The sequence below is a fragment of the Hypanus sabinus genome, chromosome 9 (genome assembly GCF_030144855.1).
Source record: "Hypanus sabinus isolate sHypSab1 chromosome 9, sHypSab1.hap1, whole genome shotgun sequence".
NCBI classification, from domain to species: domain Eukaryota; kingdom Metazoa; phylum Chordata; class Chondrichthyes; order Myliobatiformes; family Dasyatidae; genus Hypanus; species Hypanus sabinus.
In genome coordinates this window covers 91,392,918-91,416,252 of record NC_082714.1, presented here as the reverse complement: position 1 = coordinate 91,416,252, position 23,335 = coordinate 91,392,918, and the positions used below count along the sequence as shown (strand labels likewise).

At 41.3% G+C, this 23,335-nt stretch overlaps 2 pseudogenes; one reads left to right on the top strand and one right to left on the bottom strand.

Annotated features, from left to right (window-relative positions):
• LOC132399627 (transcription factor 12-like) overlaps positions 1-7,999 on the top strand; it is a 168,151-nt pseudogene extending 160,152 nt beyond the window's left edge.
• A 1,999-nt stretch (positions 8,000-9,998) lies between these two features.
• Positions 9,999-10,738, bottom strand: LOC132398866 (14-3-3 protein beta/alpha-1-like; annotated as a pseudogene).
• Between the last annotated feature and the right edge of the window lie 12,597 nt (positions 10,739-23,335).

The window sequence follows — 23,335 nt, the reverse complement described above, 5'->3', positions numbered from 1 at the left end:
GAGAACTTCTGAATGCACAATATGTCAAACCTTGAAGTAAATGGGCTGTAGCAGCAGAAGACCAATACATTGGCCACCGAGTGTAATTTCCTCCAATTACCTTCATAGTATGCCCCCTTCTATTAGTCATTACTGCTCTAGGAAAAAGTCTCTGGCTGTCCACTTGATCTCATCATTTTGTACACCTCTATCAAGTGTCCTCTCATCCTCCTTCACTTCAAGTAACCCTAGCTTGCTCAACCTTTCCTCATAAGACATCCTGATAAACCCTTGAATAAATACAGGTAAATTTTGTTCTTATCTTGGTCCTACTCCTGGAAGTGTACAAAGTGGTTGTTTATCAAAATACTGTAAGAACTTTGCCATGTATCGCCAGCGCCATCTTGGCCCTCTGTGCCACAATGCCTGTGAGTATATATGCAGCATCACCACAATCAGTACATTTATAAAGTATTTCATTAACTATCATGTTTTTGGAAATATCCTGAAAGCAACGTGATAGAAATAATAATATAGAAAGAATATTCTTGTTCTAATAGTGGTATTGTTTAAATATAGTTTTAGAATATATTCCTGAGACAGAAACCATGTCATTTGTTCCTACAGAACGGAATCTAAACCCCAAAGCTGCTTGCCTTAAGAGAAGAGAAGAGGAGAAGATTTCTAATGTTGAATCCACATCTGCACATATGGTAGTTCATCAGGGGCTTGGTGACACTACCAACCCCATGGGTCATATGTGAAGCAGGTAGATACCAGTACCAGTCTTATTTGGAACTGTTTATATTTTATGAGGGGCAGGAGGGAAACCGGATGGTTTTTGAATTATGAACCTGGCCAAGATTCAAGATACGTGTTTATTTGTCGTATGTACATTGAAGCATCCAGTGAAATGTGTAGCTTGCATCAATAACCAACAATGGGGGTAAGTGTTACCACACATTCCAGCGCCAACATAGCGTGCCCACAATGGCCGGCAGAACACGGTAGCATAGTGGTTAGCATGTCACTATTACAACTCAGAGCGTTGGGAGTTCAATTCCAGCACAGTCTGTAAGGAGTCTCTTTACATCCTCCCTGTGGGTTTTCCATGGTTGCTCCAGTTTCCTCCTATGTGAACTATCAGTTAGTTTTCCAATTTACTTAGTGAAATAACACCTCAGTCTCCTCTCATTTACCTCATGATCTCAATGAGATGTTCTTAAATAATTAACACCTTTACTAATCGATCTCCACTTTAAATATACACAATGATATCCCTCCTTAGCAACCCATGGCAATCAATTCCACAGATTCTCCACCCTCTAGCTAAAAAAAATCCTTCTCATCTCTGTTCTAAAGGGATATCCCTATATTCTGAGGTTGTGCCCTATGGTTCTAGACTCTCACACTATTGGAAACATCCTCTTTACGTCCATTCTATCTAGTCATTTCAATAATTTAGGCCATGGCATACAGAAAACTGTCCTGCAACATCTCTGAAATGATGGCTATGAGATCTTTTATGCCCATTTCAAAGAGCAGACTTTAATATCTCATCTGGTAACGCTCTGAGTGTGTCACTTCCATCTTCAAGGGGGGGTACTTCGACTAACAAATCCAACAATTCAGGGAAAGTGCTCTCCCCTTGAAGCACAACATATGCTAGAAAATCTCCCTCTGCCAGCTTAAACTCCTTCCATCTCCCACATACCTTTTTATTTTGGGTTCTGCCCCCTTTCTTTCCAGCGCTGATGAAGGTTCATGGCCTGAAATGGTTGTTCTTTATTCCCTTCCGTGGATGCTGTCTGACCTGCTTAGTTCCTCCAGCATTTTGTGTGTGTTGCTCTGTCATTAATATTCTGTTTCTTCACTTTTATTTTAGGGCAGCAATTACAAGTGGTCTTCATGAATTTAAAGGAGGAATTTGGGCCCCCTCCATTTTGACTGGATTTTGCATAAGATTCTGTTGCAACAAGACACCAATCTTCTGAGAAAGGAACATCCCAGATTCAGTTTTATGAATGCCAGAGGAATGCAAAGCAGAACTCTGGGGATAAGGTTTCCATCTATCCCACAACTGCCCTTGTTATCTTTCCATTTAACGTGCCTGGAGTTGGATTCATCAACTGAAGAGTTGTTTTTTAAATTGTATCATCCTTTTCTTTGAGAAATATTTTCTTTCAAGGTCGTCTTAAACCAGGGGTTCAAAAAGATTTCTGTTGTTAGCACTTGATTAATATCCTGAGTTGGAGATGTAGATGGTGAGGGAAGAGGAAGAAGTACCTGATCTTAGTTCAAAATAAGCCAAAAGGAGAAGAAGAATGTTCTTGGGGATGAATGGTGTTGTAAACTTGCAATGCGGTTCATCACTGTTGATATTGTATTCTCCTAACATCTGTTTGATGCCAATGAGGATGGAGAAAGTAATTATTTGCAACCTTAGTCTCAGTGGAGGGTCAAGCATGTCAGACATGATGAAGTAAATCCCAATTGGTTCCAAGTCAGTGGATGTCTTTTTTAAGAGGCTGTATTAATCATACACCCAATATAAACACCCAAGTAATCCTTTAACCTCCATACCTGTAATCCTAATCCTGCCAGTGTGTCCTTTATTACAGGCCCTAGGTTACCTATCCAATTCTTCCTAAAAGTTGGCTTATTTGATCACTAACTTCGGGAATGCATTCCACAGCCTTTGTGCCTCTGTGTTCTATCCTTGCTTTTAACCTTAGGTTGTGCAGAGTTCTTGAGGGGTAAAGATGTATTAGTATCTCTTTTTTTAAAACATGAGAAGGAAAATTGCATTTTCTAATCATGATACTTAGTACTTTTAGTAGTAGTGCTACTAAATGTAAGTAGTACTTTTCTAATAAGTACTACTTTCTTACTGCCCATTATTGCCACTGGTGATTAGGGCAGCAATGAAAGTCCTTTAAGGATTCTTCATTGCTGTTTCCATAACAATTTTTCTTTTGACCAGCCACGGTTGTTAGCCCTGAGCTGAATCCCCAAACTGGTGGACCACTCTTAGTCTGGCCTCTACCCTTTGACATATTTGGCATGGGTGACCCTACCAAAAGCCAAAGCACAGGGACCTGACTCCAGCCAGCAAAGCTCTCCGGGTCATTGAGGCACACAAGCCTCCAAAACCTGACATGGTTGTGGTCCTCTTGGAGGAGTGATAGGAGATATTAAGAGGATAATTCTCTGGGTGGGAGGAAGTAACACAAATTCTGTATGGGATGAGTTTTAGATTTTCTTTTCAATGAGCCCAAGCTTTAGAATTTCGTAACAAAAGATGACAGAGACCACTGAGACATCAAATGGCTTGTGTAATCCAGAATATTCCGTTTCCTTGTTCTCCAGTCTTCATCCAAGTGGAAATTGCAATGGGATGCAGTAAGAAGAATGGGTTATTCTGATAGTGGTGCGGAGGGGGAATCATGTTTCTTTTAAAATTCAGATTCTGAGTCCAACCTTTGAACCCTTAATGCTGAGCAATGTTATTCTGACTGTTGTTTTGATGGATTTTATTATCAGCAAAGCTCAATTACTTGAACCCCTGTTTATACTTGGGATTTCAACTTCTTTAGCTCTGTATTATGGTGTCCCTCTTTTTGTTTTCTTTCTGGGAATGGAATTGGAATTTTAGAATTTTTTATGATCGTGGTTAATGTAACAACAATTGAAATAGTATGAAACTGTTTCAGAGAGGCTCCATTTCAGAAAGCACTTGCAGAATTGAGTAGAGCCAGGATGAGACCATTCACCTTTTCATGCTTATTTAGTTTATTTGATAGAGCCATCTAACTATTTTTGCCCCCTACTCTTATGCCCATTCACATATCAGTCCAATTTTCCTTTGAAGGCTACAATTACATCTGCTTCTACCACCATTTTAGTGAATGAATTCAAGCTCTGACAGATTCCTCTTTTGCTCTTCTTCGTTTGCCGAAGATCTTAATCTTACAGATCCTCCTGCCAGTGGAAGCAAATATTTTTTAATATCTTGACCTGAATCTGTCCAGCCCTAAGGGGAGTTTCACCATATAAAGATTAGACTTCTAAAGATACTGACTCTTACGGTTATACATCCTCAGATTTTTCCCTCCACTAATTGGTTTTCCCACTTAACTGATGAAATTGAATATCGAACCTCCCCTCTCCTGTCCCAGAACAGACTCTTGGGGCCGCAATGTTGTGCCTTTCTTTTAACCTACTCCAAGATCAATCTAACCCTTCCCTCCCCCATAGCCCTCCTTTTTTCCTTCCATGTGCCTATCTAAGAATCCCTTAAATGTCCCTAATGCCTCTACTACCACCCCTGGCAGCACGTTCACTCGCCCATCACACTCCGTGTAAAACATATCTCTGACATCCCCAATACTTTCCTCCAATCACCTTAAAATTATGTACCATGGTATTATCCATTTCCATCAGAAAAAAAACTCTACTATCCACTCAATCTATGCATCTTATCACCTTGTACATCTCTATCAAGTCACCTCTCATCCTCCTTCACTCCAAAGAGAACAGCCCTAGCTCACTCAACTTATCCTCATAAGACATGTTCTCTAATCCAGGAGCATCATGATAAATCTCCTCTGGACCCTCTCTAAAGGTTCCACATCCAACTTGTAATGTGACAAGCAGAACTGAACACAGTATGTCAAGTGCGGTCTAACCAGGGTTTTATATAGCTGTAACCTCGCAGCTCTTGAACTCAATCCGCTGACAAATGAAGGCCAACACACCGTACTCTTTCTTAATCACCCTGTCAACTTTACAGATAATGCAATTATTGAGTACATGTAAATCCGGCATTATTTCAGAATGAGGTGTCCTGGGTGAGTTTTTCCTTTCCTGTTTCAACAGATACCCTCCCAAAAATGCCCTGTAGCCCTTCCTAGTTGAAATAGTACTCAGCCATAATGTCCAGTAAGGTAAAAAAAAGAATGGGAACAGAGGCACTTCTGAGATTTCCCCTCTCACACACACTCCCAATTTGAGCAGGTCTCAGACATTCCTTCAATTGCCCCCAGGTAAAATCCTGGAGAGCAAATTGATTTATCCCCGAAATGGTAGTTTTAAAAAATTGCCTTTAATCTTCCGTCAGAAGCTCTGGATGCAATATAACAGTTCGTTGTTCTCTGCCTCCTGTGTTTGTGAACTCAATGGTGAAACAATACATAATGTGTTGATATATATACAAAATGCTGGAGGAACTCAGCAGGTTAGGCAGCATATGTGGAAAGGAATAGAGTTGACGTTTCAGGCCAATATCCTTCACCTGTTGTTGCCTGACCTGCTGTGATCCTCCAGCATTTGTGTGTGTTACTCTACATTTCCAGCATCTGCTGAATCTCCTGTTTACGATGTGCTGATGCTGCTACATAGCACATGTTGGTGAGAACTAGGAATAAATTTTGAGCCTGCTGTCCATATTTAGTTGACAAGTACAAAATTCTCTTACTCTAGCCCTATTTGATCAAGCATTCTCATGTGAAGTACACCTGAGTCTTGGGATATCCCTTGCTGCTGGTTTTCATGCCCATCCATTCCTTTAACAGCCCCAGGGAATAGGGACATATCTTTATCTTAGTAAAGACGAAAAGCTAAGGAAAAAGACATTAATTTTTTAGTGACTGAGCTTGGAACTAAAATGACAAAGAGATTTCTGTAGATCTGAAGTCCAACAAAAACTGCTGGTAATGCACAGCAGAGTGTTTGAAAAGGCAGGCTAAATCGTTGGGCAAAGATCCTTTGTTCCAGTTACAGAAGAACATCTTAATGGAATAAGAGAGGGTGGTTTTGCTCTGTCCTGTCAGGAGTGGTTTGCTGTTACTGCTTCACTATAAAATATGGTCTGTACATCTTCAACTTTTTATTTTTGGAATATGAAAAGAAGAGGCCGTACAAGTGGCCATAACATCTCAGGAAACGTCTTAGGGTACAAGGCAAGGACCATGATAATTCCCTGAAGATGCGAGTCGTAAAGAACAGGTACATGTGTAACTTACAAAGAATACCAAAATCCAACCTATTTTTCACTATTCCTAAGGTTTTATACAATAATAATCTTTCATACAAAGAAGTTTGAAACTACAAAATATTACTCTTCATAGGTATTCAATATTTACAAAGAAAATCAAAAACAAAAGTTTGGAGCAAAAAAGTTTCTAAGTTTATTTTACTATATTATGTAGAAGGATTGTAGTTTTTTTTAGTGAAGCTGTTTATTGATGCTGTATAAAGTGACATGGTCATTTTAACAAAATGATAGGACTTTGCTGCAGTCCAGCCTGTGTGTGGTCACTCATGAGAAAAGAAATTTCTGTTAAATTTTACCAGGCCTATTTCAATGTTCCAGGGATGTGCATGCTGCTGTTGAGTGAATGATTGATGTACATAAAAGTGTGGGCACCAATATTTGGAAAAATGGTTGTTAACATTAGCATCTTGAGAGTTGTAGAGTATATTTGGTTGTTTTAATAAACTGCACCCCCACTTGTTGTTTTGAGAGGGTAGGGCAAGGTGGTAAAGGGATACTTTCCTTGTTACCATAGAGTCATAGTTACGACAGCACAGAAGCAGGCCCTTTGGCCCATCTAGTCCATGCAGAGCTGTTATTCTGCCTAGTTCCATCAACCTACGCCTGGATCATAGCTCTCCATTCCCTTCCCATGCATGTATTTATCCAAAACCTCTCTTAAGTGCTGCATATGAAGCCACATCCACCACTTCAGGTGGCAGTTTGTTCCACACTCAAATCAAATCAAATTTCAATTATCATGATCCTCTCCCTTCTCCAGCTCTGAATCACTTTTGCCAATCACCTTTCCAGTTCTTAGCTTCAGCTTTTAGAAGACCCCCTCCGGTCTTCTCCTATCATTTCGCATTTCCCCCTCCCCCTCCTACTTTCAATTCTCTTACTATCTTTCCTTTCAGTTAGTCCTGACGAAGGGTCTCGGCCCGAAACGTCGACAGTGCTTCTCCCTATAGATGCTACCTGGCCTGCTGCGTTCCACCAGCATTTTGTGTGTGTTGCTTGAATTTCCAGCATCTGCAGATTTCCTTGTGTTTTCAATTATCATTCAACCAGAAATGGATACAGCCAAATGAAACAGTGTTCCTCTGGGGCCAAGGTGTAAAACATACATAGCATATTCAAAATAGCCAAAAAAAAAACATTGCATGCAAAAAAAAACCACAGTTAGCCCAAGACCCAGAGTTACATGTCCCGCAAATTGATGGTACAGTAGGCAGTATGCATCAAAAATACGCACATGCAATCCAGCACATCATTCCACCGAATGGACATTGGAGGACAGCTGCCAACTGAACAAGGACACCACGCTACACAACCTCCAGCGTCTCCTCGCCTGGAATGCAGCAGTGGGCAAGCTTGCCATACTTGCACCATACTCCGAAGAGGTTCCCTTTCAGGTTCCTCTTAAACATTTCACCTTTCACCATTGACCTATTGCCTCTAGTTCTATTCACACCAAACTCAGTAGAAAAAGCCGATTTACCCTCTCTATATCCCCACCCCATTCTCCTGTGCTTCAATATGAAATAGGGTGGGTGTAAGTCAAGTGGAATTTTTTTTGCTTGGGAGGAAGCTATTTGTAACTGTAAGTCTTAACTATTATGATCTGGGCTTATAATAAGGGGAAAGTGGGTGTTATAAGCTGAGATTCATAAAAGGGTGACCACACAATGCAGGCTTCACTGTATATCCAAAGTAGTGCACGGTCTGATTATTGGAGAGGTTTAGTAAAGTTTGTCCACCTCTCCACTGTGGGTTAGTACAGGCAAAATGTGATAGCACTGTGATCACATCTCAACACTGCCCGTCTGTAGTTTGGGATTAACCTGTTTACCACAGAAATTTTACTCAGTGATCATGAGTGTTCACTCAAGAAGGGAAATAACTTTGAAATATTAGAATCTGTTTCTTACAGTTTTAAGGAAAATTTTGTATTCTTTCAATGGCAATAAAAGAGATTTTATAAAACTAACCAGTTCTGAGTATTTTTTGGAACAACAAGTGACTAATTATCTTCGGTAATCAGAGCTAAATAAGAAATCTCTTTACTACTAAAGGAATGCTGTTTCTCAGATTCGTCATTATACTGTGGGACCATCTTCTCTTAGGGGTGGGTGTAAAATAGCACACGGTTCTGTGGGTGTACCTTGCAGAGCATTCTAACTGGCTGTATCGCCATCTGGTATGGAATGGGGGGCAATGCACAGGATCGAAATAAGCTACAAAGAATTGCAAACTTAGCTCCATCATGGGCTCTAGCCTCCAGAGTATCCAGAACACCTTCAAGGAGCAATGTGTCAATGTGGGGTCCATCATTAAGGACACCTGTCACCCAGATCATGTCTTGTTCTCATTGCTACCATCAGGAATGAGGTACAGAAGTCTGAAGGCACACCCTCAACAATTCAGGAACAGCCTTTTCCTCTCTGCTATTAGGTTTCTGAATGGACAATGAACCCATGAATACTACCTCACTACTTTCTTATTTCTATTTTGCACTATTTATTTAATTTATCTATTTTTTTTATATATATATACACATACACACACTCTAATTCATGTTTTTTCTTTATTATTATGCATTGCAATGTACTGGTGCCACAAAGTCAACAAATTTCACGACATATGCCATTGATACTAAATCTGATTTTCTTTTAACATTTTCAGAATAATTTATTATTATTAACATAGTACATTGGAGTCACCATTGTAAAACAGGTATTGTTTAACCAGGGAACTAGGAAAAAATACCACTATAGAGCTACCAGTAAAGATGTCCACCAAAACGCAACACCAGGTGTTTTTGCAGATGCATAATCTTTCAGAGCAAAATGATTTTTGGGCAAATACTGAAAACACTGCCAATGTACTATTTACAGATAAAGCGGTGGTATACCAGCCATTCTTTTAGGTTTGAACAGTTTCAGAAATTGGTCAAGTCATTGCTAGACAACTTATCTAGGTTGAAAATATGCTGAACAATTATCCCATCATTTACGAGGCAGCAGTGTCAGCATTTGTATCCAAAGCTTCCTACATCCAGACTATATTTGTGAATTCCATTCTACTGGAGACACAAATATCAGCATATAATTTAGTAAATCAAATTGAAATTTTTTTTAAAATTCATTCATAAAACATTTTATTCCACTTACATCAACTTTACACATTTTCTTGATAATAGTTATGCTTGTGTTCTTATGCGAAGTCCAGAAGACATGAATACAGCTAGCCATACAGCAATATATCTCGTTACTTCCCTGTTAACTATTTCACAGCCACATGGGTGTTAGGCAATCAAGACCACAAAGCAAAAACTAAAAAAAGAAGTTACCAGATAAACACATGGGAAGGTCTTTACCTCTTAAAACATACATTATCAAAGGTAAGTGTTCATTTTTACTGTATGTTTGCTTGTACATTTGTTCTTACGTTGACAATTATTTCTTTTCAGATGTCATGTGTAGCAAAATGAAGACATGAGCAATGATGAATATTGCAACTCATGTTAATCCTCCTCTGCCCTATCCCAAAGATCCTGAGACACGTAATAGATGGTGCAGGTTTTCATCTACATATTAGCAACTCTCTAGAAATTGCACGACTCGTACTGAATCTGCCATTTCCCCAATGCAGATACTAAGTTATGGGCATCCCTCTTTGCTAGTACAGGAAACAATTGACATTAGCTTTGTGGAAACCACAGCTACAAAGAGTACTAACCAAACATTTAAAACTTGTATAAAAATTCCACACCCTGAATTTACATTGGCCATCTGAAACATACAGTACAAGAGTCCCCAATATGAATTGGCTCTTCTCCCCTATCAAAAACAAACCACATGGGAAACACAGAAACCCAACAAAAGTAACAGAAGCTCTCCAAAGACCTAAAGTAGAAACTAGTGGGACAGCAAAGATTACAAATAGTGAAGATGGTGAAGATTCAGGAATGGTGCAGACAGAACATCAAGGCGGAAGTTTAATTCTCTCCTCCCTCGCCAGCATCAGCTTCTTCCCCCTGGTTGTCTGAGGTCCACAATGTCGTAATCTTGCAATAACTGCATTATTATTGTGCTGTCTTTGTAGGAATCTTCATTCAGTGTATCAAGCTCTGCAATTGCTTCATCAAATGCAGCCTTTGCAAGAGCGCGAGCTTGTTCTGGAGAGTTGAGAATTTCATAGTAAAACACTGAAAAATTAAGGGCCAGTCCTAGGCGGATAGGGTGTGTCGGCTGCATCTCTTTTTTACTGATGTCAAACGCTTCTTGGTAAGCTTCTTGTGAATGATTGACTGTGGCTTTCTTGTCACCACCAGAAGCCGCTTCAGCTAAGTAATGAACGTAATCCCCTTCATTTTCAAATAGCAAACTCTGCTCTCTGGAGAACTAGCACTGGCAATCAAGTATTCATCAAGAAGTCCCAACACATCGTTGCAGATGTCCCGTAGCTCGGCCTCGATCTTCTCCCAGTACTCCCGGGCCATCTGCTGCTTCTTCTCATTGTTCTTGGTCTTCTGCTCGATGCTGGAGATGACCCTCCAGGAGGAGCGGTGGGCCCCCAACACGTTCTTGTAGGCGACCAAGAGCAAGTTGTGCTCCTCGTTGGAGAGCTCAGGCCCTGCTCGGTCACAGCTTTCATCGAGGTCACCATGTCATCGTAGCGCTCGGCCTGCTCGGCCTTCTGCACCAGCTCGTTCTTGTCCATGGCGGATGGGAAGAGGGGGGAGGGAAGCCGATTGCTCTCGCACTCTACTGTCTGAGTTTAGCCCTGATGGTGACTCTGGCGCTCAGCGAGTGAGGAGGAACCACCGTGATTCGCCTCACTCGAGGCTCGTTTGCCTCCCTAACTAAATCTGATATTGATTCTGATGTTAAGTCTCCCAAATCCTGAATTAATATTTCTCTCTCTATCATTACCACTAAAATGATTGTTTCTCAGCACATTGCTGTTTGTGAAGGGTAATTGTACGTAAACTATAGTTATTCCATTATGATGTTCAGTGTGCTTTTTAAAAGTACTTTATTGGATTGAGAAGGAGGACATGAGAACTGACGTGAGGTGGGTAAAAGTATTAGTATTGGTAATTTCAGTTAAGATGGCAGCAGCATCTACGGGGTCAACCAAAGGAGTTATTGTCCCATCAGCACATTATCATGGAATAAAATAAAATTTAAGATTAACAATATTTTTAATGGAAATGATCACAGGATTATTGCTTTAAATATATATAGTACAGTTCCTTACAAATATAGGACTTTTTATAGAATTTGATACAAATACAAACATAGATTTAGATATCCTGATCCATACTCCAGTTCAGAAGGTGGCGGTAATGCGCCTTCAAGCTGTTTTCAATAGCCATAAAACTTCAGAAGAGGAGGATCAGTTTTTGTTCAGACCAAACTTTAAAACCAACCAATTACTCTCTTGATTATATCTTGGGACACCTCACCAGTACATGCTCAATGGTTTCTTGTTGATTATCATATTCACAAACCCCATTATTGTGTTTCTGCAACGAAAACAATGAAATATTTTACCCTGTGTGCCCAAATCTCAATCTCAGTATTATTACCTCCTCCTTCCTGTTCTTTCCTGCATTCCTCAACCATCCCACTTCTTTATGGATTTTATAACGATGTCTTACTCTTCAACCCATTATTTTCTGTACATTTTACAATTTCACTTTTAATGTTTTTCATTTCTCCTTTACTGTAATTTATTTGTATGCCCACTTCTGCTTGCCTAGTTGTCTCCTTCGCTAAGTTATCCACTTGCTCATTTCTTCTAATACCAACCTGTCCTGGAATCCACATAAAACAAATACACAGAGTCCCATTATTTCAAGTCTAAATAAGGTTTGCATCATCTCACACATAATGTCTGGTCTTTGCCTCTTAACGTAAACCTTTTAGACTCCCGATTGTTGAGCTTGAAACAGCCAATATTACATCTGTCATTGGTTTCACTTCATCCACCTACTGCAAAGCTAATGTACAGCTGTCCTTTCACCTGTATACACTGAGAAATCATCATCAGAATCAGTCTTAATATCACCAGCATATGTCATGAAATTTGTTAACTTTGCATCAGCAGTACAATGCAATAGATAATAATACAGAAAAACCAAATTACAGTATGAATGAATATATTAAATAGTTATATAAAATAAAATAGTACAAAAAATGGAAATAAAAAAAGTAGTGAGGCAGTGTACATAGGTTCAGTATCCATTCAGAAATTGGATGACAGAGGGGAAGAAGCTGTTCCTGAATCATTGACTTTGTGCTTTCAGGCTTCTGTACCTCCTCCTGATGGTAGCAATGAGAAGAGGGCATGTCCTGGGTGATGGGGATCCTTAATAAACACAAACAACACTGCAGATACTACACCTCCTCTCTTACCACCATTCAGGGCCCCAAACAGTCCTTCCAAGTGAGGCAACACTTCACTTGTGAGTCTGTTGGGGTCATCTATTGCATCTGGTGCTCCCGGTGCGGCCTCCTCTACATCGGCGAGACCCAACGCAGATTGGGGGACCGCTTCGTCGAGCACCTCTGCTCTGTCACAACAGACAGGATCTCCTGGTTGCCACCCACTTCAACTCCGCTCCACATTCCCATTCGGATATGTCTATACATGGTCTCCTCTACTGCCATGAAGAGGCCAAACTCAGGTTAGAGGAGTAATACCTCATATACCATCTGAGTAGTCTCTAGCCCCTTGGTATGAACATTGAATTCTCCAACTTCCGGTAATTCCCTCCCTCTCCCTTCCCCCATCCCACTTTCACTCTGCCTCCTCTTCTAGCTGCCTATCAACACCCTCATGACTCTGCCTTCTTCTACTACCCATAGTGCTTTCCCCTTAGATTCCTTCTTCACCTCTCCTGCCTATCCCCTCCCTGCTTCCCCTCCTCCACCCATTGATCTTTCCTCTGATTGGTTTTTCGCCTGGCACCCCCCCTCCCCCCACCTTCTTTATAGGGCCCCTGCCCCCTCCTTCTTCAGTTCTTCAGGTCTCGGCCCGAAAAGTTGACTGCTCATTTCAACGGATGTTGCCTGACCTGCTAAGTTCATCCAGGTTGTCTGTATGTGGGGATCCTTAATAATGGACACTGCCTTTTTGAGGTACCACTCCTTACCACTTACTTAAAATAGATTTCCCTACTCACATCATGATAGATTTAATCTAACAATTAAAAAATCTTATCCATTCCATTCTACCTCTAATCCCCAATTTATATAATTTGATGATCAAACTTTCCTTCCACATCATATTATATGCTTTAACTACATCAGAAAAGACTCTCTCTGTTCAATTGAGCCCTCCTCACCTCCTGTTCTGGACATCAAACTGGATCCATGGTTCTTCTTCCTCTCCTAAACCCACTCTAATCAATAAAAATACCCCATCTTCTTTCAATGTAAAATGTCAATCTCTTATTAATGATTTTTCCATGTTTTTCCACAAATGTGAGGTTAATGCTATTGGTCTATAACTTGCTGGATTGTTAAGGACGTCTGCCTGCTTCCGTATTGCAACTATGATTGCTTATTTCTATTCTTTAGGAAGGTTTCCTTGTCCCCATACATGATTGAATAACTTCCTTCCCTTTCTCACTCACATAATTTATCTGATCCTGCCCAGTAGATGGTTTCTTTCCCTTTCTAAGAATACAATTCAATACTGTCACGGGAGCATCAAATTGAATGTACCCTCTAAATTTCCATCCATCTCTAATGCTTCCAAGTTCTCCAATAATGCTAATGCTTCTCTCCATTCCTCTTCATTACTGATGTCATCAGAACTGTTTTTTTTAACAAAAGTATGCACAGCATTTTTGTTTTATCTACATTCAATACTGTAGCTCTCTCCCTGTCACATAACACTGGGTATCCAATTTCCCTGGTGAGATCATTCATTCTTTTTATCATCTTACAAATTCTTTCAATAGGAGTCGTAAAACTAAGACCCGTCAAAAACTGGGGGACCTGCTTCATTGAGCATCTCTGCAACATCTGCCACAAGCAACACTTCCTGGTGGTTAAATATTTTAATTTCAAAACACATTCCCGTTCTGACATGTCAATCCATGGCCTCCTCTTGTGCCAAGATGAGGCCACCCTCAGGGTGGAGGAACACCACCTTATATTCTGTCTGTGTACCTTCCAAACTGATGGTATGAATATTGATTTCTCCTTCCAAGAATAAAATTACCCTCCCCACTTCCTCTATTCCCTTCTTTGGCCTTTCACTTCTTCTCACCAGCCTATTACATCCCCATGCATCCTCTCCTCCTTCCTTTTGTCCTATTGTCCACTCTCCTCTTCTATAAAATTACTTTCTCTCCTGCCCTTGACCTTTACCATTCACCCGGTTTCACCTATCGCCTTCCAACTACCCTCTTTCCCCTCCCGCACCCCTTCCCCTCGCAGTCCTGAAGAAGGTCAAAATGTCGACAGACAGCATCTATGGAGATGAATAAACAGTTAAATATTTGGGTTGAGTATACCTTCCCTTCACCAATATTCTTATTCTGCCTTCTGCACTCTTGCTTTCCAGTCCAGATGAAGGGTGTCAACTGTTTATTCCCCTCCATAGATGCTGTCTGACCTGATAGTTCCTCCAGCATTTTGTGTGTCTTACTCCAATATTCCTGTTTCACCTTTCAAACTGTTTTTCTTGCTTATTGCTTGCATATTTTTATACTCAATTAATTTTTGAAAATTGTACACCCTCTTTAATATTCTAAATGCTTTATTATAATATCTTATTGCTTCCCCACATTGTTTTGTCCACCATGGTACAATTCTCTTTTTCGCTCTATTCTATTTCCTTGGTATATTTATCGTTGCCACTGTCATTATCTCTTCTACAACCTTGTCACATAAAAGATCCATATCCTGATTGATTTCAATATTCTGTAATTCCTGATCACTTATTTCTCTAAATGTTCTTCAAATAGCCAGCATTCCAGCATATTTTCCTAATCTATCACTATCTATTCCTATTCGAGATAATACAGGGTAATGATCACTGTTTCTTTCAAACCCTCCCATCAACACTTCCCTGCCAAAGGGTACTGTAACTAAAGTTAAATTAATTGCTGATCCAGAGTCTGTTCTTGTCCCACTTTCATCGTTTATACATACCAGACTTCCCTTTTCCATAAACTCTTCAATCAATGTTCCATCATGCTCCCCCCACATCGTGCTGTGTGCATTAAAATCCCAACACCATAATCTATTTCCCTATGTACCAATGTGCAAGTGTAAGACTATTTCAAATTTTTTACAATGATTATAGATATTAATCATTTGTACTGCACTCTTATCATTTCTTACACTATTATAACCATTAATTTCAAAATCTGTGTTGGGTTAAGCCATGTTTTTTGCACACAGATCACAAAGTTCAAAGTACATTTATTATCAAAGTATGTATAAATTATACAACCTTGAGATTCATCTCCTTACAGGCAGCTACAAAACAAGAAATCCAAAAGAACCCATTAAAAAAGACCAAATAACACTTAATGTGCAGAGAGAGAAGAAGAAAATAAAACACAAATTGCTCAAACAATCAAAGCAAGCAACAGCAATCAGAACTAAAGTGAGTCTATAGACAGGAAGCTCGGAGCAGGCTGCAGCCTCAGCTTCAGTTCGTCACACAGCAGAGCCTGGAGCAGCCGGAGCAGGCCGCAGCCTCAGCTTCAGTTCGTCACACAGCAGAGCCTGGAGCAGCCGGAGCAGGCCGCAGCCTCAGCTTCAGTTCGTCACACAGCAGAGCCTGGAGCAGCCGGAGCAGGCCGCAGCCTCAGCTTCAGTTCGTCACACAGCAGAGCCAGGAGCAGCCGGAGCAGGCCGCAGCCTCGGCTTCAGTTCGTCACACAGCAGAGCCTGGAGCAGCCGGAGCAGGCCGCAGCCTCGGCTTCAGTTCCTCACACAGCAGAGCCAGGAGCAGCCGGAGCAGGCCGCAGCCTCGGCTTCAGTTCCTCACACAGCAGAGCCAGGAGCAGCCGGAGCAGGCCGCAGCCTCGGCTTCAGTTCCTCACACAGCAGAGCCAGGAGCAGCCGGAGCAGGCCGCAGCCTCAGCTTCAGTTCGTCACACAGCAGAGCCTGGAGCAGCCGGAGCAGGCCGCAGCCTCAGCTTCAGTTCGTCACACAGCAGAGCCTGAAACAGCCGGAGCAGGCCGCAGCCTCAGCTTCAGTTCGTCACACAGCAGAGCCTGGAGCAGCCGGAGCAGGCCACAGCTTCAGCTTCAGTTCCTCACACAGCAGAGCCTGGAGCAGCCGGAGCAGGCCACAGCCTCAGCTTCAATTTATCATACAGCAGAGCCTGGAGCAGCTGGAGCAGGCCACAGCCTCAGCTTCAGTTCCTCACACAGCAGAGCCAGGAGCAGCCAGAGCAGGCCACAGCCTCAGATTCAGTTCCTCACACAGCAGAGCCTGGAGCAGCCGGAGTAGGACACAGCCTCAGCCTCAGTGAAACGAAGGGCAGAGCAAACATCACGGAGCAACGAGCACTGCTGCCTTCACTATCATTTTTACATTTTCTTTTTAGTTTTTTTTGTTCAGAACAATTAATAATGTGCTGTGAATTAAACTAATTTATCTGTACTGATTATTTCTTCCTTTAACTTTTCTCTCATTGTTTACTTCTGCGTAATGACACATGATGCTGTCCCCATATGTTGGACTTCCATTGTTTTTTTTCCTAATTTCACATTCCCCAGAGACTGATGTATGGGCACCATCACAACAACAATTTACCAGTTCATTTGTCTGCACTGCTCATACATATGTTTTCCTCCACATCTATCACACCTCTTTCTTCCTTTACACATCACCATTACGTGCCCATATTTCTGACATTTATAACACCAAAGTGGTGGTGGAACATAGGTTCTGACTCTTAGAGCATATGAATCCAATTGTTACTTTTTCTAGTAAGATTGAACCCTGAAATATTAACAGATGTACTATCAACCTTTCCTCCATTCCTCACTGCTTTCCATCTTTATCTCAGTGACCAATCCTCTTTTAATACTTTTCTTTAGTTCCTCAAAGTTTTCTCCAATTGGTATTCCCATTATTACCCCTTTAACACCATTTCCCCCTCATACTCTCTTTCCTATAACCTCTCTTTTGCCAATATTTAGTACCTTCATTGCTTTCTCCCCCAGCTCCAAATTTTTGCAAACAAGTGCCCAATCATGCAGAATCTTTGCCCTACTTATATATCCTATTAATTTCTTTAGTTTGTTAGACAGTACTATTGGACTCAATGTATTTACTTCAATCCCTTGCTTAAACTTAAACAGTATTTTAAACTCTTCTTCTATCAACTTCCTTTGAGTCGATCGTTGTTCTCCATCACGATTTTCTTATTTATTTCCACTTTTCCTACCTGTCTGCACTTTCTTCCATTCCTCATAGTCCCTTACATCTTCCTCTTCCATTCCACCGCTACTACCTGTCATCTCAACCCAGTCATAGTTCAAATTATGCCAAACCACCACTTCTGTCACAACTCCCCAGTCCTTTAATGCTTTGAGTTGCTGCCACATGATTGGCTGATTAGATATTTTCATTAACAAGTCGGTATATAGATGTACCTAATAGTGGCCGTTGAGTGTGTATTCTGTAAATTGGGGGAAGTCAGTTCAGTATTAACCTCTCCCTACTGATAATAAGCTAATTTTTGCATATATTTTATTCACCATATCCTTATTGTATATACCAGAAACTAGAGAAGGAAATAGATTTTCACTAACCTATATGTAGACAAGAGACTGCAGATTCTAGATATCTGGAGCAACACTCAACACTTCCAAGAGGTTCATGGGGGTGGGGGGTTCAGTGATCCATAGCCTCTTCCTTAAGGAAGAGGATGACTCAGAACCATAATGAGGATCTGCAAATCCTTCTATGCCAGTCTGTATGACCACAGCCTCCCAGAACTTCCCATCATCTATCACACAAGTGTTAGACAACAGCAAGTGTGCATCTGGACCTGCCACTGACCCCGGAGGAGCTGACTGGCTCCATCAATTCCTTTCACTCGGCTCTGTAGGATTGGATGGGCCCAAACCTGCTGGATGTGTACAATGTCATGCTTCTAGCCGGCAACAACTCAGGCTCCATGAGGAAGGGCATAATTACCTCCATCTACAACCAGAAAGGGGGAAAGGAACGACATCAAGTATTGGACACTTTTGAATGTAGAGTATAAAATCCTGTCCAAGACCATCTCCAACGGGATCAAGCCTGCCCTGGGACAGGTAATCCACCTGGACTAAATCTGTGCTGTATCTGGCAGGAAGATCTTTGACAGCCTTGTGCTACTGTGGGATACCATTGCCTATGTGCAGGACAAGGGGGTTGGATGCCTGCCTGGTCAGCTTGGAACAGGAGAAAGCCTTCAACAGGATATTGCATATGTACATGATAGACATACTCTCCAAAATAGGACTTGGGGAGCGAATCAGGAATTGGATCCACCTGCTCTACAGAAACATCTGTCGCACAGTACAAATCATTGGGTGGGAAACAGGTAGCTTCCCCATCAAGCCTGGATCAAACAGGATTGCCGTCTCTCCCCGTCTGTGTTCCGTATATAACTCTTTGCTGAAGCCAACAGGAAGAATGAGAGCATAAGAGGGGTGACACTAGCGGGCAGTGGAGAGACACAGGTATAAACCTCCCTGTATGATGCACCATCAATAACTCACACTGAGACGTAAGGCGAGATATCGGCTTTTATTGACTGGAAGAAGGAACCAGGAGTGAGTGTCTATCATACAATGTCTTGGAGACTGAGGCTGAGCGTCAGGCCGCAGATCTCCTTTATACAGGGGCCTGTGGGAGGAGCCACAGGAGCAGTCAGCAGGGGTGTGTCCCGACAGGCACATAGTTCACCACATTGTATATGGGCGACATCACCATCTTCTGCTCTGATCTGAGGTCAGTTCACAAGTTGATCAGCATCTGTGACAAGTTTGAGTTAGTATCAGGGGCTAGGGTTAACAACAGGAAGAGCGAGGCCATGCTCTTCGACAACTGGCCCAACCGATCCAGCGTCCCCTTCACTCTCAGGTCCAATTACGTGAAGGTGCTGGGGATTGGGTTCAGAGGGGCAGAGGCATGCAACAAAAATTGGCTGGAATGAAGATAAAACTGAAATTGGGACTGTGGGGAGGGTACTTCCTATTGATAACTGGGAAGATCCTGGTATTCAGGTGTGAGGTGTTCTCATGGTTTCTAATCTGTGCCTAGTCCCATAGACCTGCACCTGGACTGTAGCCCTCCATCCCCCTCCCATTCACATACTGATCAAAACTTCTCTTGAATGTTGAAATCGAACTTGCATCCACCAGTTCCTCTCTCTTACTACCCTATGAGTGAAGAAGTTCCCCCTCATGTTCCCCTTAAATATTTCACTTTCACCCTTAACCCATGACCTCTAGTTCTAGCCTGACTGAACCTCAGTGGGAAAAAAACCTGTTTGCATTTAACCTGTCATTTACCCTCAAGTCAGGCTGCATCTATAGAAGGAAATACACAAATCAATGGCTTAAAGTTTTGTTTCATACAGGGTACCTGTTTTTTTAGTCCAACCTAATGGATTGTCCTGGTTTAAAAGAATTGCACTATAATTTACTGTCTGTCAGTGGAGCTGTTGAGTAGTATCATAGTCCTACTGGTAAGGAAATTATTATTCAAACAACTTCCAGTTACACCTCACTTGTAACAACAGAATACCAAACAAGTCACACACAAGAATATTACAATAGATGACTAGGATTTCAGTCATAGAGACTGGTTTCAAGTTGAACCATCCAACATAAAGTCATAGAACCCTTCAGAATAGATACAGGCCCTTTGGCCCATCTAGTCCAAGCCGAACTATTATGTTTCCATTTTGTAAGCATCTTTACAAAGCAAAGTAGACCTAATAATGTCATTCAGGGTTTGGAAAAATTGTAATTGTGTGAGTGAGAAACTTCCCACAGTTGCTATAGCAGGGAGTAATGTTGTTTTGCTTGGCTGCATTCGTGTATGGTTGAATTACAATTAAGCTTAAGTTATAGGGACATTTGCCAGACAGAGGGTGAAGTACTGTCTGCTTCCTGATTTTCCTGTGGGTGACAATGTTATTGTTCGTGGCTTTAATGAAGCAGTTCTGCAGTTACAGGCAGGGTTCTCCCAACCACCAGTGGAAATGCTGAAATTCCTTCGTTGAATTAGTTATTGTATCACAACTTCAGGCTTCTGTTGCACTGTAGATGGTTCTTGAGTTGGTCATAAAGCACAGCCTTCTATTAGTCACAGAGCACAGAGCATATACAGGCCCTAGGACCCAACGAGTCCTGCCCAGCGTGTTGGCTGTTAGTCCCAATCTCCTGCATTCGGCCCATATACCTCTAGGTCCCTTCCCTCCACATACCTATCCAAGTGCTTCTTAATTGATACTTTTGTACTTGCGTCAGCTACTTCCTCTGGTGGTCCATTCCATATAGTTCCCATCCTCTGTGTGATAAAGTTGTCTCTTAGGGCCCTTTTAAGTCTGTCCCCTCTTATCCTAAATCTATGCTCCCTAATTTTGGACTCCCATATCCTGGGAAAGAGACTTACTGGCCAATGTATCTATGCTTCTCATGACTTTAAACACTCCATAAAGGTCATTTTCATAAGTATTAACTATCTGAAGCCATGTGCTCCACACGATCTATCCAGAGAAGCCTACAGGTACCCAGAAGTCCGCTGCTGGTGATCCATTGAACTCCAGGGACTCAGAGGTTTTTTCTGAGGCATCATAGGTGGAGATGTTTTCAATCTGCTGCTTGGAGTACATGTCCCGCTTTTAATGCCATTTAGCAGGGTGTTGAGGGCACAAACTTGAATACCTTTATGCTTATGGTGAACAACTTTTTTTTCAAATACAGTGGGGGGGGGGCTTTGGGTTTCTAATGTTTAACTGTCATTCATTCTTTGTTTCCTCCAGTTTCCGTGGATATTTGTGAAGAAAAAGAATTTCAGGATGTATATCTTATACATTTCTCTAACATTAAAAGTACCTTTGAAACTATTGAATATGGAAAATTTGAGAGCGGCTTTGCTGATTTTTGAACCACGTTGTCTACCAAGGTGAAGAGTCAAGCCAAGTTGAGAAAGACACGTTGTCCAGAACTTCATTATGGACAGATTTTGGCTCTGATGATACTTAGTGAAAATAAAATGCACAGAATTTTGAACCTTTTCATCATGATTTGTAGTATTTACAGAAGAATGAAATGCCATCTGTAAAGAGAGCAGAACTCTAAATGTGAGCTGGATGATCTGCCTTTATCTCTGAAAGTGGTTCAACTGCATTTACCATCAATGAATCAGTAGATTGGACAATTATGAAAGATTATTATCAAGAACCAATGTACTTGCAGGCAGGTTTTCTGGAGCCTTTGGGAGGTTTGGGAACCAGATTGACAGGGGTAGTCGGTGTATAGCTAGATGCAGTATGAAGTGAGATTGTGAGGAAGGACAGGCAGATGATAGGGCAAAATTGCAGTCAGTGGGATGAGTTAAAGTGTAACAGGTGGGCTAAATCAAAAAGGGTGATGAATACAGGACTGAAGGTGTTATACTTGAATGCAGACAGTATATGGAATAAGGTAGATGATCTTGTAGTACCGTCAGAGATTGGCAGGCATTATGTTGTAGGCATTGCTGAGTCAAGGCTAAAAGAAGATCATGGCATCAGATAGTTAATACTTAGTCGGGAGCTTAACATCCAAGGACAACACATTGTATTGAAAGGACCCGGCAGGTAAGCAGAGGGGGTGATGTGACTCTGTTGGTAAAAGAATGAAATCAGATCTTTATAAAGAGGTGACATAGGACAGGAAGATGTAAATTCCTTGTGGGTGGAATTAACAAACTGCAAGGGTATAAAGACCCTGATGGGAGTTATATACAGGTCTATGAACAGTAACCAGGACAGGGGCTACAAATTACAATGAGATGGGAAAGGCATGTGAAAAGGGCAATGTGTGATAGTCATGAGGGATTTCAATATGCAGGTAGATTTGGAAGGTGCAGGAAAGATGCATCCCAAAGATGAAGAAGTATTTTAATGGGAGGATGAGGCAAGGGAAGCCAAGGACAACATAAAAGCATATGATATAGCAAAAATTATTGGTGAGATAGAAGATTGGAAAGCTTTTAAAAGCAAACAGAAGGCAACTAAAAAGTCATAAAGAGAGAAAAAATGAAATATGAAGTTAAGCTAGTCAATAATATAAAAGAGGATACTAAAGATTTTTTCAGATATGGAAAAAGAGAGATGATAGTGGATATTGGACCACTGGAAAATGATGCTGGAGAGGTAGTAATGGGGAGGGAGCAAAGAAACGGGGGACAAGGAAACTGTGGTCAAAGTTAATAACTGTTTGCATCTGTCTTCACTAGCCATAAATGTGATGGTGTCAGGAAGGAGAAGTGTGTTTCATTGCTATTACTAACAAGATGGTGCTTGGGATGCTGAAAAATCTGAAAGTAGGTAAGTCCATAAGACTAGATGGACTACACCCCAGTGTTCCAAAAGAAGTAGCAGAAGAGATTATGGAGGCTTTAGTAATGATCTTTCAAGAATCACTAAATTCTGGAATTACAAATTTAACTCTCTTCTAAAGAAAGGAGGAAGGCAGAAATTGTAGGCCAGTTATCCTGACTTCAGTGATTGGGAAGATATTGGAGTCCATTATTAAGGATGAAGTTTTGGGTTACTTAGGGGCATATCACAAATAAGCCAAAGAAAGAATGGCTTCCTTAAGGGGAAATTTTGCCTAACAAATCTGTTGGAATTCTTTGAGGAAAGAAGGTTGACAGTATTGTTAAGAAAGCATATGGTATGTTGGCATTAATCAACTGTGGGATTGAGTTTAAGAACTGTGAGGTAATGCTACAGCTATACAAGACCTTGGTCAGACTCCACTTGGAGAACTGTGTTCAGTTCTGGTCACCTCACTACAGGAAGGATATGGCTACTATAGAAAGAGTGCAGAGTAGATTTACAAGGATGTTGCCTTATGAGAATAGGTTGAGTGAACTTGGCCTTTTCTCCGTGGAGTGATAGAGGATGAGAGGTGATCTGTTAGAGGTCATCATAAGATGATGAGAGGCATTGATCGTGTGGATATCCAGAGGTTTTTTCCCAGGGCTGAAATGACTAGCATGAGGAGACATAGTTTTAAGGTGCTTGGAAGTAGGTACAGAGGGAATGTCAGGGGTAAGTTTGTC